This window comes from Gopherus evgoodei, chromosome 3 (genome assembly GCF_007399415.2).
Source record: "Gopherus evgoodei ecotype Sinaloan lineage chromosome 3, rGopEvg1_v1.p, whole genome shotgun sequence".
Lineage (NCBI taxonomy): Eukaryota > Metazoa > Chordata > Testudines > Testudinidae > Gopherus > Gopherus evgoodei.
Window position 1 is genome coordinate 117477130 of NC_044324.1, and position 18155 is coordinate 117495284.

An 18155-nucleotide genomic window follows, 5' to 3' on the forward strand; every position below is an offset into this window, starting at 1 on the left:
AGTTTACAGACTGTTACAAAAAGATAAGGAAAGCAAAGGGAGAAAATGAAAGGAACATTGCACAGTTGGTTATGGTTCTTCCCCCCCGCCCGACAATGTGTCACTTATGTAATATGTATTTGAAGCAATTATATCATCGTGTCTGTAGCTTTGACTTTTCTGCTTATTATAACTTTAGCTCTGAGTAATTGGAAAGAATGGTTCCTTTCCTTCTTATATATGACTTAGGTAAGGGTGGGGTCCTAGCCTCAGCCCCTTGCACACTGATATAAAGCCTGAGAAGCAGTACAAACACCACAGCTCTACTGGGAGGCATTAGGCTGTTGTGGAGAGGGGTGGATCTGCACCTCTCTGTATGCCACAGATGCTCTATGCCAGCTTTTCTTCTGACAGTGCAGTGGGTATACGGAGGGGGAGAGAGACTGTAGTTTTCCAGTGATTCTATGAATTACACAGATCTATTGGTTGAAAACCCAGTGTTAGTGAGCCATAGCTAGGGGGCTGTAGGAGCATAAGTGGAGTTGCTGTTTGGCTGCTATGTAGGGGAAATGGAGATAATATTTGTGATGTTGCACGCCAAATGATTTTATGAAAATATGCTAATATAACTGGAATATGCTTCATGCAAATGGTCTCTTGTAAGGCATCATTAAAAATGTATAATCTACTAAGTGTGATCATCCTATTTGTATAAATGTACCACTCTTGTATCTAAAACTAGAAATATGAAATATAACTCTGAGAGCCATCATGAGGAATCCCCTTGCTACCACTTGAGCTGGAACAAGGGCTGTATCAGGGGAAAGGATTGTGCCCAGACTAGGAAGGCATCCAGTCTGTGAAAGAAACGTATTGAAACATCTTTCAGGGTGAGATATTATCTGTACTCAGTTGTATGACTGTATTAGGCTTAGATTTGCATGTTTTATTTTATTTTGCTTGGCTAATTCACTTTGTTCTGTCTGTCACTACTTGGAACCACTTAACTCCTACTTTCTGTATTTAATAAAATCACTTTTTACTCATTAATTAACTCAGAGTACGTATTAATACCAGGGGGTGGGGGGGGGAACAGTTGTGTATATCTCTCTACCAGTGTTATAGAGGGCAAACAATTTATTAGTTTACCCTGTATAAGCTTTATACAGGGTAAAACGGATTTATTTGGTTTTAGACCTCATTGGGAGTTGGGCATCTGAGTATTAGAGACAAGAACACTTCTGTAAGCTGCTTTTAGTTAAGTCTGCAGCTTTGGGGCAAGTAATTCAGACCGTGGGTCTGTGTTGGAGCAGACGGGCGTGTCTGGCTCAGCAAGACAGGGTGCTGGGGTCCCGAGCTAGCAGGGAAAGCAGGAGCAGAAGTAATCTTGGCACATCAGGTAGCAGCTCCCCAAGGGGGTTCTGTACTAACCCTTCACGATATTGTTTTCCAGTTCCTGCAGATATTACCCACACTATCTGAAGGTGATGTGGTTCTTATCCTCCATGAACATGTACTGTAACTTGTGAAGATCAAAGCTAGTGTGATATCCTGGTTAATATATACTAAACAATTGAAACAAAGCTGCATAAGGATTTAAGAGGAAGAAATGTCCTAAAGAAAATAGCGCAAAAAAAATTATAGTCTAAGGACTCTGATTACAGAGCAATTACTAATGAGTTTTTGTACAAATGTAGAATAAACATCATGTAGTTCTACTGTAATGTTATACAAAATGAAATGCAAAGTCTTACAGCAATGTTGCTTAGCTAACTATTAAGCACAATCTTTTCCTTTTTTGTAAAAATAGAAACATTCTTAATCTACATAAAAGACCACAAAAGACTTTTCTTTCCTAAAGATATACACTTGTGTCCTAAAATGCTGTTTTTGGCCTTTTTGTATACGACTGACAGTAAGTAAAATGCACCTATATAGGCCTACATTATATTTAATGTCCATGCTCTTTGTTCCATTTATGTGAGTGAAACTGGCTTTGCATCATGGGCAGCTCTTAAGAGGTTTGCCAATTCTGATAATCCTTGACAGTAAGAGTTGGGCTGATTGATCCCCATGTTTTTCTGAAAGGGCCAATTGTAGATGCCTGAAAATTTAGGATTTACAACTGTATCAAGTGCTGAATACAATATTATGTAATTTGCAAAAGCTGTAAGAGCCAAAAGCAATACAAAAATGCATAAAGTGACAGACCATTAAATTAATCCTATAAAGATTTTGACTGTCATGCCGTCATGTTTTCCAGAAACTTAGGATAGGAGACACTCGAAAGTTTATTAATGGTTCGTCATACTGCTTACACTATCTATATTTCTCATATGCAAACACTACCCTTCCTTGGTTGGGACTTTCCATGCATCAGATTGTAGCAATGAAAATGAAAATATTTTTCCAAAGTAACTGAAGCATTACCAATGAAGACCATGATTGATATCTTCAAACAGTCTAAAAATACCTCCTATTCTTCTTGTAAATAGTGTGTGTGTGTGTGTGTGTGTGTGTGTGTGTAATATAGACTCATAGATTTTAAGGTCAGAAGGGACCATATGATCATCTAGTCTGACCTCCTGCACAATGCAGGCCACAGAATCTCACCCATTCACTTCTATAACAAACCCCTAACCAATATCTGAGTTATTGAAGTCCTCAAATTGTGGTTTGAACGCCTCAACCTGCAGAGAATCCTCCAGCAAGTGACCAGTGCCCCAATCTGCAGAGGAAGGTGAAAAACCTCCAGGGCCTCTGCCAATCTGCCCTGGAGGAAAATTCCTTCCTGACCCCAAATATGGCGATCAGTTAAACCCTGAGCATGCGGGCAAGACTCACCAGCCAGCACCCAGGAAAGAATTCTCTGTAGTAACTCAGATCTCAACCATCTAACATCCCATCACAGACCACTGGGCATACTTACCTGCTGATAATCAAAGATCAATTGCCAAATTAATTGCCCAAATTAGGCTATCTCATCATACCATCCCCTCTATAAACTTATCAAGCTTAGTCTTAAAGCCAGATATGTATTTTGCCCCCACTACTCCCCTTGGAAGGCTGTTCCAGAACTTCACTCTTCTAATGGTTAGAAACCTTCGTCTAATTTCAAGTCTAAACTTCCTAGTGTCCTGTTTATATCCATTTGTTCTTGTGTCCACATTGGTACTAAGCTTAAATAATTCCTCTCCCTCCCTAATATTAATCCCTCTGATATATTTATAAAGAGCAATCATATCCCCCCTCAACCTTCTTTTGGTTAGGCTAAACAAGCCAAGCTCTTTGAGTCTCCTTTCATAAGACAGGTTTTCCATTCCTCAGATCATCCTAGTAGCCCATCTCTGAACCTGTTCCAGTTTGAATTCATCCTTCTTAAACATGGGAGATCGGAACTGCACACAGTGCCTTATATAACGGTACTAACACCTCCTTATCTTTTCTGGAAATACCTCACCTGATGCATCCTAAAATCACATTAGCTTTTTTAATGGCCATATCACATTGGCGGCTCATAGTCATCCTGTGATCAACCAATACTCCAAGGTCCTTCTCCTCCTCCGCTACTTCCAACTGATGCATCCGCAATTTGTAACTAAAATTCTTGTTATTAATACCTAAATGCATGACCTTGCACTTTTCAGTATTAAATTTCACCCCATTACTATTACTCCAGTTTACAAGGTCATCCAGATCTTCCTGCATGATATCCCGGTCCTTCTCTGTGTTAGCAATACCTCCCAGCTTTGTGTCATCTGCAAACTTTATTAGCACATTCCCATTATTTGTACCAAGGTCAGTAATAAAAAGGTTAAATAAGATTGGTCCCAAAACAGATCCCTGAGGAACTCCACTAGTAACCTCCTTCCAGCCTGACAGTTCACCTTTCAGTATTACCCATTGTAGTCTCCGCTTTAACCAGTTCCTTATCCCCCTTTCAATTTTCATATTGATCCCCATCTTTTCCAATTTAACTAATAATTCCCCATGGAATTATAGGCAAGAAGGGCAAAAATAGAGGTGTCTTACTCCAAAGAAAGGTTGCTTACAGTAGTTAGTCAAGGTTATGATGCTATGTATAAGTAAGGTGACCATTTATATCACTGTTACACAATTTCCATAAATCTGGTACAAAATGTCATGTAAGCTATAAATGGAAAAGTTATGATTTTCTAAGTATGATTATCTTGTTTATATGCATGTGTCATCGTTGTATCTGTTATGAATATTGGCTATGTACTTGTATCTTAAATATGTGTTTGTATTCCTGGATGACACCCTTCAGAGAAATTTACATTAGAGCTAGACAGCTATGTGTTGATGGCCCATTAAGGACTCTACACACTCACAATGGGCCACTGAAGAAATTCATCCCACTCAACAGATCTTCCTGCAGATGTCTCTGATAGCAAGGAGCCAATGGCCACCCCCTGTGATTCAGTAAAACATGTAGGGTCTTGTGATATGCTCATGTGACCCTGGACTCTATCTTGGGCTGGAGTTTTCCATACACAGGGGCTGTGGGCTTTGTTTGGGACAGTAAATTTCCATCCATGTGGCAAAGGATATAATGCATGTTGCCTCTTTCCTGATCTAATTGTCTGGATTGTGGATTTACAACTAAAAGGAGTATTTTGAACTATGGACTGAGGACACTCCAATCTTTAGGAAATTACTATAGAGACTTTTGCAAATCAGCAGCCTATTCCATCACTGCTACAAACCTGATATAAAGGCTTTACAATCATTTGTATGTATATGATCTATTAACCATTTATAATTCTTCTTTTATTAATCTTTAGTTAGCTTACTAAGGATTGGCTGACAGTGAAGTTTGGGTAAGATCTGAGATTTATGTTGACGCGAGGATAAGTGTTTGTCTGATCCTTTGGGATTAGTAAGATCTTCACATATGATGAATTAGGTTTTCAATACCCCTTCACTATATTATACCTGTTTGCCTGGATGGGAGCCAAGGCCTGGAATGCCTAAAGAGGACAGTGTTTGGCTTCTGGTTAACCAGTGTAGTGCTGCAGCAGCTATCTTGTTACTGGCTTGGTGAATCTAATTTATAGAATAAATCACCAGTTTTGGGGGATTGCCTGCCCCATTTCTTGTAGTCTGCCCTAAATGTGGCATTCTCAGGATGGTCCATCCCAGGCACCTGGTCACAAAGGTTTATTCATTATTTTCAAGGACCACTGGCTTGCTGTCCCTTTTCATGTTCTTGCTGCTGCACTATTGCTGGGAAGCTAAATTTGTTTCTAATGTAGTTAACATAATTAACCAGGTGCATTCATTAATGCTGACAGAAACATCCTTATAGTTGTATAGTCGTTCTGGCTTGACAGATACACAGGTGTTGTTCAGAATGATAGAAAAAGTCTGGTGATATTCTGCTACTATAAAAAGACCCCCTCCCCTCCTTATCTTCTTTACTTTGTGATAACCCCTATATAAGAGGTGCACTTATAGGATGAAATTAATATCTGTGCAGAGGACTAGCACAAAGGCCGATGCAGCACATAAGTCTCATTTAAAGTCTCAAAACCAGGCATAAGTGGAGTTTAAGGGGTGAACAGGCCCTTCTGCTGTTCCTCTGTACAGGGGTAAACTTCATTAATAGAAAAGAGATGTGAGTGTGTGTAAAATCCATTTATTTTCCTCAACCAAGTGATACAATGTCACTTGACCAGCAAACATTTTTTTGGAGGAAAATGTGTATATGGCATAAGTATACATTATTCAATTTAGAAATGGATATCTGGGAGTTGTTCTCTGACAGCTCTAAAAAGGTCTTGTTCCCCCAAGAAATGTCTGGAAAATGCCTGAACTTGGTGCAAACCAGTTAATCTCAAATGACAAAAAATTGCTCTTTAAAACTAGTTTTACAAAACCCAGGGATAAGTCATCTCTAAGGGGGATAGTTAAACTTATCCAGAGAGAATTAACTTGATGTGAGTCAGCCATAGTGACTTAACCAGATCTGTAACTTGGGGGATCCTGAATGCATCCCTCTAACAACCAATAGGATGACAACATGGCAATGATAAATCAGATTTACTATAATTTATGAAAACTGAACAAAAGCAAAGCCTAAGGTAGTAGTTAAAAAAAAAAAAGCCCAATGCCTAAAACTAAGTTCTTCCAACCCACCCCAGCTTATCCTTTCCCCATAATATGTAGCGGTTTTCCTTTTATTTTCTCCATCTGCTTCATTCTTTTCTATTTAGGTTTTGTGCAACCATTATCCCTGTTTGAGAGTGTAATTATTCCACTGAAGTCAGTGGAATTACTGTTGTAAATCTGGAGGGCCTCTGATGAAAATATATCTTTAGAATAATTAATTCAGAGAGGTTCTCTCAGCAGTCGAGTAGGGGTGGTCTAGCCTCATAGCTGGAACAGTCCAGCCTACCAGTTAGCAGGGCCGGTGCAACCATTTAGGCGAACTAGGCAGTTGCCTAGGGTGCCGAGATTTGGGGGCGCCAAAAAGCGCCCCCCAATTTTTTTTTAAATGGTTGACCGGCCGCTGCTCCTGGGACAGAGAGGGAGACTGAGCTTCTGGCAGCAGCCGGCAGCCCAGGGTGTCCCTCGGGTCAGCACGCACCACCGTGGCAGCTGGCAGCCCAGGGGGTCCCCCAGGTCAGGGCGCCACCATGGCAGCTGGCAGCCCAGGGGTCCCCCGGGTCAGTGCGCTGCCGCGGCAACCGGCAGCCCAGGGGGGCCCCCGGGTCAGTGCGCCACCGCAGCAGCCGGCAGCTCAGGGGATCCCCTGGCCCAGGGAAACCCCGGGCTGCTGGCTGCCATGGAGGCGTGCTGACACCGCCGCAGCAGCCGGCAGTCCAGGGGGTCCCCCAGGTCAGGGTGCCACCGTGGCAGCCGGCAGCCCAGGGGGTCCCCCAGGTCAGGGCGCCACCGTGGCAGCCAGCAGCCCAGGGGGTCCCCGTGGTCATGGTGCCGCCGCGGCAGCCAGCAGCCCAGGGATTCCCCTGGGTCAGGGCGCCGCTGCGACTGCCCAGAGGTTCAGGCTGCTGGCGGCGCGCTGACCCAGGGGAATCCCTGGGCTGCTAGCAGAGGCTCAGGAATCAGAATCCCTCTCCCTCCCAGAGCAGGGGCTCCAGCCTATGCAATTTTTCTCATGGGGGGGGCGGCGGCGGCTGGGCAGAGTTGCGCAGCTCTGCTTAGCGCACATGATAGGAGCCCTGCGACGGCACGACACAAAGGCTTCTGGAGGAAAGCGGCGGCTGCCCCCTGGCTCAGCCTCCACATCAGCCCCAGCAAGGGGCAGGAGAAGATAAGAGCCTCAGCGGTGGTCTGGTGGAGTGGAGGAAGAAAGAAGACCCTGATGCTCATGTGCTGGGCAAGGTAAGCAAGTGCTTCCCCACAGCTGGGCCTCAGGCGCCTGTGCTCCTGCCCCCTTGGTCCTTGGCTGGTCCCTGCTCCTGCTCCCCTTGTATGTGGGCGGCTCGAGAGAACAGCAGCCTGCAGAGCTGAGCTGCCCCAGTGCCCCCAGGCTCCCCCTTTGACCCCACCCCCCCCACAGCCTTGACCCTCTGAGCTGGACACCACCCTGACCCCATCTCCCCACTTCCCTGAGCCCAGCCGCTGTGAGCTGGGCACCCCGGAACCCAGAGCCCAGCTCCCCACCTAGCCCTGGGCAACACCACCACCACCCCCAGGCAGCGACAGCCCATTGGTACCAACCATCACAATCACCCATCGTCTGCCCATTATATAATTGCAAATGTATACAGACCATTATAGCTTTTAATGTTTTAAATACTGTATTTAGTGTATTTTCAAATTATTACAAGTTAATTTTTGAATGTATTTCACTAGTTATTTTTTACATTTCCTAATACATGTTACTATAGTATTGCAAATGTTTTATGGAAGGGGCCCCCAATTTTGCTTTGCCCAAGGCCCCCTGAATCCTCTGGGCGGCCCTATCTGAGTTTTAAGCCCTGCTGCTGTGTTTTGCCTGCAACAGGCAGGCCTAAGCCTGTGAGTGACCCCCATAGCAGCTGCCTGAAGAAGTGCTTGGGGGAATCTTGCAGAGCGTGATATTTATTTGAGTTCTCTCCTCATGGAGGCTGTGCTCCACTTGGTTCAGGACAGCAGTCTCAGCAGGACTCTAGGCCCAGCACCTTGCCTCAGTTTGTGGACTTGTACTGCACCCATCACCGGGCTCAGTCTGGCACCGTTTACCCCTCACCAGTGCCCCAGAAGCAGTCAAAAAAGTTGGATGGACTGGTTAGGTTAGTTGTCAAGTGCTGTTGCTTGGCCAGTGTAGAGACCACTGAATGCATAATATTCCTCTGTGATGTTCTGTCCTGAGCACAATTGGCATGTTATGAGGTAGTGCCTGTGAGGGACAGGTGTCTGTTTATGTCATCCAGCCATCATGTCTTAGGTCTTCTGGGGGAGGAGCATTTCCATCCTGCTTTCATTGGATCAAAATCAAAGATTATTGTCACAGGGAAGTTAGTAGGCATTTAGAGCAGATGAACATACCACCACAGAGAGCACTTGGCAACCATTTGAGTGTGTGTGACCTATTTAGTTAGAAAATGGAATTTTTCATTCAAATTGAGTTTGTACCATTTGATGTTTTTAATCATTTGGAGGTGCATGGCTAGTTAGGCAGAATGGGTTCTGCAGCACTCCCAGTCAGATTTTGATATGAAGGAAGGAGTATACGTGACTAAAAAAGGTGTACTTCTGATTACAATCAACATTGCTTAATTTTAAGGGAAAGTCATCTTGATCTCTTAATCAATATTTACGTCAAACAGTTGATGAAATTCAAATAGTTAATTATAGTAAGTGACATGCATTCTCTATCCTTTACTTTTAATAGTGAACAAGAAAAAGGACTGATAGGAATAAAATTTCATTTTTTTTTCGTTTACAGTTGATGCAGCCTCATGGAAGATAAAAAAGAAAGGTCTGGGGCACAATTTCGTGACCGTGTATTGTGTATAATGTATGTGATTTTTTTTTTGGAGGGGTGCAAGATGGAAGTTTTGCCTAGGGCGCAAAATATCCTTGCACTGGCCCTGCCAGTTAGAAGTGAATCCAGTGAGGGTGGGGTTCTGGAGTAAAATCAAAGGTCAGGGCCAGGAGTCAGAAGCCTAAACCAAAGAGGGTAAGCAGAAATCAGACAGTCAAGACATAGTCAGGAGTCTGTAGCCAAAGGGTTAACTGGAATCACAGCCAGGAGGCATAGACAAGGGTTAGAAGCAAGAATCAAAAACCAGGACAGGGACAGAGCACATTGAATAGACTGGACATGGACTGCTGCTGCTACTGAGCTCATGTATCATACATTTCATCTGTTTCTATAAGAGCAAACAATTTTGGGGATAGCAGTTAACAACCACCTAGGGTGTGGATAGACTAGTCTCCATGCCTTCTCATTTCTTCATCTCCCAGCTGCAATGGTGCTATAATTCGCACTGTGTGCATTTGTGAGGTAGACACTTTTCCTCTTGAAACTTGTCATCTCCAGTGTGACATTCCTGGAACAATCTAGGCTAATGAGCAGCTTTGCCACTCTTGCCCTGGAACCTTGGGTGTCTTATGAAGCACTGTGAGCAGTCCACGTGGGAACTCCTTAAGCAAATAGCCTTCCAGCATGCAAGCCACATCCTGAGTGTTTGTGTGAAACTGCAACCTGTCAGAAATGCTTGGGTTGCATTTTGGTTCTCATCAGCCTTGGTTATAATGCAGGGTGACCCCAACACATCCCCAGTCTTAAACTTTTCACCCCAGAGATGTAACTCCTGTACTGCCCAGCCTTCTCTGGGACAATACAAGTGTATATAAAGTCCATTTTTTGTTTAATAGAAATAGTATGCAGGCAACTTGCCACCCTAAATGGAGTTTCCCAAACACTTCAGTTTAGATAACTAGATTAGACAGTAGATTAGATAAAACAATAAAAAGTTAATCACAAAGAGAGTTTTTAAGTGAATATAAGTAATGAGGCATGAAAGTCATAGATGGTTACCAAAACAAACAAACAAACAAAACCACAACAAGTTAACACACTACCACTGCCTAACTTAATAAACTATCAGATTCAAGCAACGTTTTTCAACATATGCTTTCAGTCGTCTTACTGCCAAACCCTCTAGGTCAGCACTCTTTCTCCTAGAATCCAGTGACTGCTTCCTTTGTTGCTTCAGGTGCCATGAATGCAATGGGCAGCAGGAGAGAGGGGATGCCTTGGAGTGTTCGTCCATCCTTTTCTATAGTTTCATTCCCACTCTTGTAAAACATTTCAATGTGGGCACCAGGAGACAGTCAATGGGAAGGATGTCCTTACTGCTTTTTTCCTCCTGTGTGAGCTTACTTTGTTTTCCTTTGCACTTGATGACTGTTTTATCATTTAAATGCAATTAAGCAGAGCAGACATTCCCTTGTTTAAGACAGAACTGTTTGCCAACCTCAGTTTGGAACATGTGTTAACACCACTTCACATACAGTGGTGCCACACATTTTACCAGGACAATAATGACCAGAACATTGAGTCTTCAAAATAATACCTCACAAGGCATACTTTGTACAAAGATTATTACTATACTGTGTAAAGTGTAGATACAGGGGTACATTCTGGCACAACCAATTTGCTTCATAGAGGCTCACAACAGTTGGCAATGAACATTGGTTTGAGGAACACTGGAACAATTTGTAGAAGCTTATTCTCTAGGTCAGAGAAAAATCTTTGATGCTGTCAAACCAGCATCCTTCACACCATTAATGACTTCTTGGAGCAACTAGGCCTAAATGCACCGGGGGAGAGGCAATTCTTGATCTAGGTCTAAGTGAAGTACAGGATCTTGTCCAAGAGGTGAATATAGCTTAACTGTTCAGTTACAGTAACCATAATGTAATTAAATTTAACATCCTTGAAGGGGGAAATTACCAAAGAAACGCATGACAGTAGCATTTAACTTCAAAAAGGGGGAATGACACAAAAATGAGAGAGCTAGTTAAACAAAAATAAAAAGGAACAGTCACAAGTCCGAAATGCCTGCACGCTGCATGGAAACTATTTTAAAACTACATGTACATCCCAAATAATAAAGGAAAAGGACAAAAAAAAATCACCATTGCAAACAGCAGAGTAAAAGAAGTGGTGGAAGGCAAAAAGGCATCCTTTTAAAACTGGAGGTCAAATCCTACTGAGGAAAATAGAAAGAAACTTCAAGAGCAACAAGCAAGACAGAAAAACGAACAGCATTTGTTTAAAGTACATCAGAAGCAGGAAGCTTGCCAAACAGTCAGAGCGGCCACTGGATTATCAGGCTACTAAAGGAGCTCTCAAGGAAGACAAAGCTGTTGCGGAGAAGGTAAATAAATTCTTCTCATTGGTCTCACTGCAAAGGATGTGAAGATGATTCCCAGACTTGAGTCATTCTTTTTAGGTAACAAATCTGAGAAAGTGTCCAAGATTGAGGTGTCAGTAGAGAAGATTTTCACATAGATTGATAATTTTAACACTAAGTCACCAGGACCAAGTGGTATTCATTCAAGAGTTCTGAAGGAACTCAATATGAAATTGCAGAATTGCTAATTGTTGTATGTAACCTACTGCTTAAATCAGCCACTGTACCAGATGACTAGAGAATAGCTAATGTAATGCCAATTTTCAAAAAAGCTTCAAAGGCAATCCTGGCCATTACAGACTAGTAAACCGAACTTTAGTTCCAGGCAAATCTGGTTGAAATTAGGGCTGTTGATTAATCGCAGTTAACTCATGCGCTAAAGATTCATATGCCTCTTCATGCTTTGGCCACCATTCCAGAGGACATGCTTCCATGTTGATGTCACTCGTTAAAAATAATGCATTAATGAAATTTGTGACTGAACACTTTGGGGGAGAATTGTATGTCTCCTGCTCTGTTTTACCCGCATTCTGCCATATATTTCATTTTATAGCAATCTCGGATAATGACCCAGCACGTGTTCGTTTTAAGAACATTTTCACTGCAAATTTGACAAAATACAAAGAAGAAAGCAATGTGAAATTTCTAAAGATAACTACAGCATGACCCAAGATTTAAGAATCTGAAGAACGTTCCAAATTTTGAGAGGGATGAGGTGTGGAGCATGCTTTCAGAAGTCTTAAAAAGAGCAACACGCTTATGCAGAAAGTACAAAACCTGAACCACCAAAAAAGAAAATCAATATTCCGCTCATGGAATCTCACTCAGATGATGAAAATGAACATGCATTGGTCCACACTTCTTTGGATAGTTATCGAGCAGAACCCATCATTAGCATGGACGCATGTCCTCGGAATGGTGGTTGAAGCATGAAGGGACATATGAATCTTTAGCACATTTGGCATGTAAATATCTTGCACTCACTTTTAGGTGAAACTGTAAACAGGCAGCATTGTTTCCTTCAAATGTAAACAAATGTGTTCGAGCGATTGGCTGAACAAGAAGTAGGACTGCTGGGACTTGTAGGCTCTAAAGTTTTACATTGTTTTATTTTTGAATGCAGGAGTTTTTTTGTACATAATTCTATACTTGTAAGTTCAACTTTCATGATAAAGAGATTGCACTACAGTACTTGTGTTAGGTGAATTGAAAAAAACTATTTATTTTGTTTTTACAATGCAAATATTTGTAATAAAAAGTAAATATAAGTGAGCAATGTATGCTTTGTATTCTGTGTTGTAATTGAAATCAATATATTTGAAAATGAAGAAAACATCCAAAAATATTTAAATAAATGGTATTCTATTATTGTTTAACAGTGCAATTATTGTGATTAATTTTTTTAATCGCTTGTTAGCACCAGTTGCAACTATAGTATAGTTTCTAGTATAGCAAAGAACAGAATGACCATGATGTATTTGGGAAGAGGCAAAATGGCTTTTATAAAAGGAAATATACCTTACCAATATATTAGAATTCTTTGAGGGAGTCAACAAGTGGACAAAGGTAATATAATTTTCTCTGACTTTAAGAAAGCCTTTGACAAGGTCCCATACCAAAGGCTCTTAAGCAAACAAAGCAGCCATGGGATAAGAGGGAAGGTCTTCTCATGGATCAGTAATTGCTTAAAAGGAAACAAAGGGGTAGGAATAAATGATCAGTTTTCACAATGGAAAGTGATAAATAGCAGAAATCCCTAAGGACTCATGCTGTTCAAAATATTCAAATGATCTGGAAAAGGTGGTAAACAGTGAGGTGGCAACATTTTCAGGTGATACCAAATTACTGAGGTTAGTTAAATCCAAAGCTGACTTTGAATAATTATTAGTAGATTTCACAAAACTGGGTGACTAGGCAACAAAATATCAGATGAAATTCAATATTAAGTGCAAAGTACAGTAAAGCATATTAGAAAACGATAATCCAATTATACTCAGTGATGAGGTCTAAATTAGCTGTAACCACTCTACAAAGAGATCTTGGAGTCATCATAGATAGTTCTCTGAAAACATCTGCTCAATGTGCAATGGCAGTCAAAGAAAGCTAACAATCCTAGCAACTAATAGGAAAACTATCGATAAGAAGACATAAAATATCGATGTCACTATATAAATCCATGGTACATCCACACCGTGAATACTGCATGCAGTTCTGGTCACCCCATCACAGTCGCCAACTTTCTCGGTGCCGGTGGGTGACCACGCCCCCTGCCCCTTTCCCCAGCTCTGGCCCTGCCCCGACTCTTCCCCATCCCCGCCCCTGTCCCCGCCCCCATTCCAACCCCATCCCCAAAGTCCCTGCCCTAACTCCACCCCTCCCTGCCCCTACTGGATCCCTTCTACAAATCCCCGCCCCAGCCCTGCCTCTTCCCCCAGCACACAGTGTTCCCCTTCCTCCCCCCTCCCTTCCTGCTCCACAAATCAGCTGTGTTGCGGTCCAAATGCTGGGAGGGAGGGGGGAGAAGCAGGAAATGGTGGCACGGTCAGGAGAAGGCAGAGGTGAGCTGGGGCAGGGCAGGGCCATGGGAGCACTCATGGAGTCGGCACTTATGCACCTCATACATTAGAATTGAAAAAGTGGCAGAGAAGGGTAACAAAAAAGATTGGGGTCTGGAAGATCTTACCTATCAGTAGAGATTAAAAAGACTAGGACTGTTAAACTTAGAAAAAGATACAACTAAGGGGGGGATATGATAGAGATCTATAAACTTATGAATGATTTGGAGAAAGTGATTAGGGAAGTGTTATTTAGCCCTTCACATAACACACAAACTAGGGGTCACTCAATGAAATTAATAGGCAGCAAGTTTAAAACAGACATAAGGAAGTACTTCTTCACACAGTCATCCTGTGGAACTCATTGCCAGGAGATGTGAATGGCAAAAATATAAGTGGGTTCAAAAAAGAATTAGGTAAGTTCATGTAGGATAGGCCCATAAGTGTCTATTAGCCAAGATTGTCAGGGACAACCCTATGCTCTGGGTGTCCCTAAGCCTTCAACTGCCAGAACACATAACTGGACAACAAGGGTTGGATCACTTGATAATTGTCCTATTTTGTTCATTCCTTCTGAAACATCTGGCATTGGCCACTGTTGGAAGACAGGATACTGGGCTAGATGGACCATTGGTCTGACGCATGGTCATTGGTCATTCCTATGCTTTCAAGAACTAAAATCACTTTAATCAGAAGGGTATTTTCATTTTAAAAATGGTGAATAAGTCAAAACATCTCCTGTGTCTCATTTCACCCACATGAGAACAAACGCTCTTCTTGTCCCACATATATTGTATCTGAGGCTTTTGTCAGGATCACTGATCACCATATGAAATTGGCTCAAGTGTGTTGTCTATACTGATTTTTATGCTGACATACATTGCAATGATTATTATAAAGCTATACTTTGTTAAACATTTTTTCCTCTCTTTATTTTAACTATATTAACACTTTCTGTTGGTCTGCTAGTTGTTTTCCTTCTCTCTGAAGGAAGAGATGGAAATCCAGACACTGGACCAAACAAATCAGCTAGATAATAGACAGAGATAGGTTAAATATTATTTCTTTGCATTACTTTGTGCCAACTGACTTTCCTACATATTTTGTTATAGGCCAAATTGCTCTTACTAGACAACAACTACACAAGTGTAAACATGAGTTTGTGGGACTCTGAAATTTCCCCAAGTCATCATAATTAAAGAATCATCTGGGTGAAACAGTTTCGAATGGATCCACTTGTGACGGGTTAGGTTACAGAAAACCCCTTGGGTCTGTCACTTGATGTGCTGAGATTACCTCTGTGTCTGTTTTCTGTGCCAGTTTGGGCCTCCAGAACCCTGCCTTGTTGAGCCAGACATGCCAGTCTGCTCCAGCACAGACCCAAGGTCTGAACCATGCACCCCAAAACTGCACACTTATCGGAAAACAGCTTAAGAAGTGCTCCTGTCTCTAGCACACAGACACACAGCTCCTAATAGGATCCAAACCCCAAATAAATCTGTTTTACTCTATATAAAGCTTATACAGGGTAAATTCATAAATTGTCTGCCCTCTATAATACTGATAGAGAGATATGCAGAGCTGTTTCCTTCCCCAGGTATTAATTACTTACTCTGGGAGAATTAATAAACAAAAGTTATTTTATTAAGTATAAAAAGTAGGATTTAAGTGGTTCTAAGTAATAACAGACAGAACAAAGTAAGTTACCAAGCAAAATAATACAAAACACACAAGTCTAAGCCTAATACATTAAGAAAATGAATACAGGGAAATCGCACCCTCAGAGATGTTCCAATAAGCTTCTTTCACAGACTAGACTCCTTTCTAGTCTGGGCCCAATCCTATCCCCTGGTACAGTTCTTGTTCCAGCTCAGGGGGTAGCTAGGGTATTTCTCATGACTGCAGCCCCATTTATTCTCTTCCACCCCCTTATATAGCTTTGGCACAAGGCGGGAATCTTTTGTCTCTCTGGGTCCCCAATCATCCTTCTAAATGGAAAAGCACCAGGTTTAAAGTGGATTCCAGTACCAGGTGACATGGTCACATGTCCTGTGAGACCCCCAAGCCTTCATTCTCCCTGGCCTGACTCTCAGGAAGGCTTGCAAGTAAACAGAGCCATTTAGAACCAATTGTCCTAGTTTATGGGAGCCATCAAGATTCCAAACCACCATTAATGGCCCACACTTTGCATAATTACAATAGAACAATTTTTAGAAAACTGCAGCACCAGCTAGTTGGATGATTTTATTCCTAATTAAAACACAAATACAGTCATTAGGTTATTTGCTGCTATCCTGAATCCATACAGGATGACTTTAAACAGCAAATCAGCCATTAATTTTACTGTTCAAAGAAATGCTCATAATCTTTTTAAATGGCATATAAAATATTCATTTCTAAATGCCCTACAGTGAATTTCTGAAGTGGCCTGTTGGTAGGGGTTTTTTTTTATTTTATAAATAAGCAGTTTCAATACACTAAATATATCATGGCCCATCACTTTATACATTCTACAATTTCATGGATGAAAGGCCTACAGCTGATCTGCATAAATATGGTGCATCTCACAGCAGGTGAAGGGTTTGATTACACAGGATAATCAGTGTTATTATTTATAGTAACCATTTATACCTGTTATTTATTAAAACTCAGTAAATCAGATATTGGTTTATTTAAGGAAGTTGCTTAGATTAAACTAGATGTCTGACTATTAAATAGATTTTTAAAATTCACTATTAGGTTGTTAGTTTGAATCTAGTCCCAGTCTGAAGTGAATGAAAGTTATTACTATCAGGTGGCTGCACAGAGGCGATTTGGAGAAATTTCTGGTTTCATCCAGTTACCACTGGACAGATGTCCTCATCACAAATATGACCACCAAAATTGCAGTATTCAGTATACTTGTTGGCCATCTAAACAGAGAAACCAAGGACTGGATAGCCACGGAGACTGACCTATTGTTGGACTCACGGAGGTGATCCCGCCAGTTCAGAACTGAGACACATTCATGGCAGGGGAAGAGGAAAAGGGGCTGCAGGAAAGATTGTAATGCAGCTACTCATATTTTACCTGCTTTGGTCTCTAACCACTCATGGGAACCAAAACACTTCTTATAAAGTTTTAATAAATATAAAAACAGATAATGGGATAGAGATATTGATTATTTCAAAGGAATTATCGGAAAAATACCCACTTATTTACAAAATCAACAAGGAGTCCAGTGGCACCTTGAAGACTAACAGATTTATTTGGGCATAAGCTTTTGTGGGTAAAAAACCTCACTTCTTCAGATGCATGGAGTGAAAGTTACAGATGCATGCATTATATACTGACACATGAAGACAAGGGAGTACCTCACAAGTGGAGAACCAGTGTTGACAGGGCCAATTCGATCAGGGTGGACGTAGTCCACTCCCAATAATAGATGAGGAGGTGTCAATTCCACTCTGATTGAATTGGCCCTGTCAACACTGGTTCTCCACTTGTGAGGTACTCCCCTCTCTTCATGTGTCATTACATAATGCCTGCATCTGTAACTTTGACTACAGGCATCTGAAGAAGTGAGGTTTTTTTTACCCATGAAAGCTTATGCCCAAATAAATCTGTTAGTCTTTAAGGTGCCACCGGACTCCTTGTTGTTTTTGTGGATACAGTCTAACACGACTACCCCCGATACTTGATACTTATTTACAGCCTTTCTGCTTTCATAATGCCTGTATATCTCACATTATGTAAATATGCCTCACTCTTTAGCTCAAAACCCAGTGTGAATGCCTGGATTAAGCAATGGGATGAGTGGTTCTGTGTATGGTGGATGAGGGAGGGAGATACATTAGCAGTGTGGATGATGGGATTCACCTAGCAGCTGATCCACGAGTCCAGCCCAGGGAACATCCTGAGATGTACCCAGCTTCCACTAGCGGAAGCTGAACTAAGGCATAGGAGATCAAAAGGGAGTCAATGATAGGTCCCCAATCCTAGGGCCAGTTTTAAAACTGTTTCTCAAGGGAAACAGCATTAATAATCTTAAACAAGCCATCTGATCCCTAAACCTGTGTTATCAATTAGTATAACTTCATCATTCGGTCCCTAAGGAAGGTAAAACATGACACTTTGAGACTATTTCGGTAGAGCAGCTGAGTTCTGGGAATTGCCTGGTTCTCAAAAGGAAAGAACAAAAGGTTTTTGAGAGAATTCAGAACTGTTGACATCTGATAGAATGACA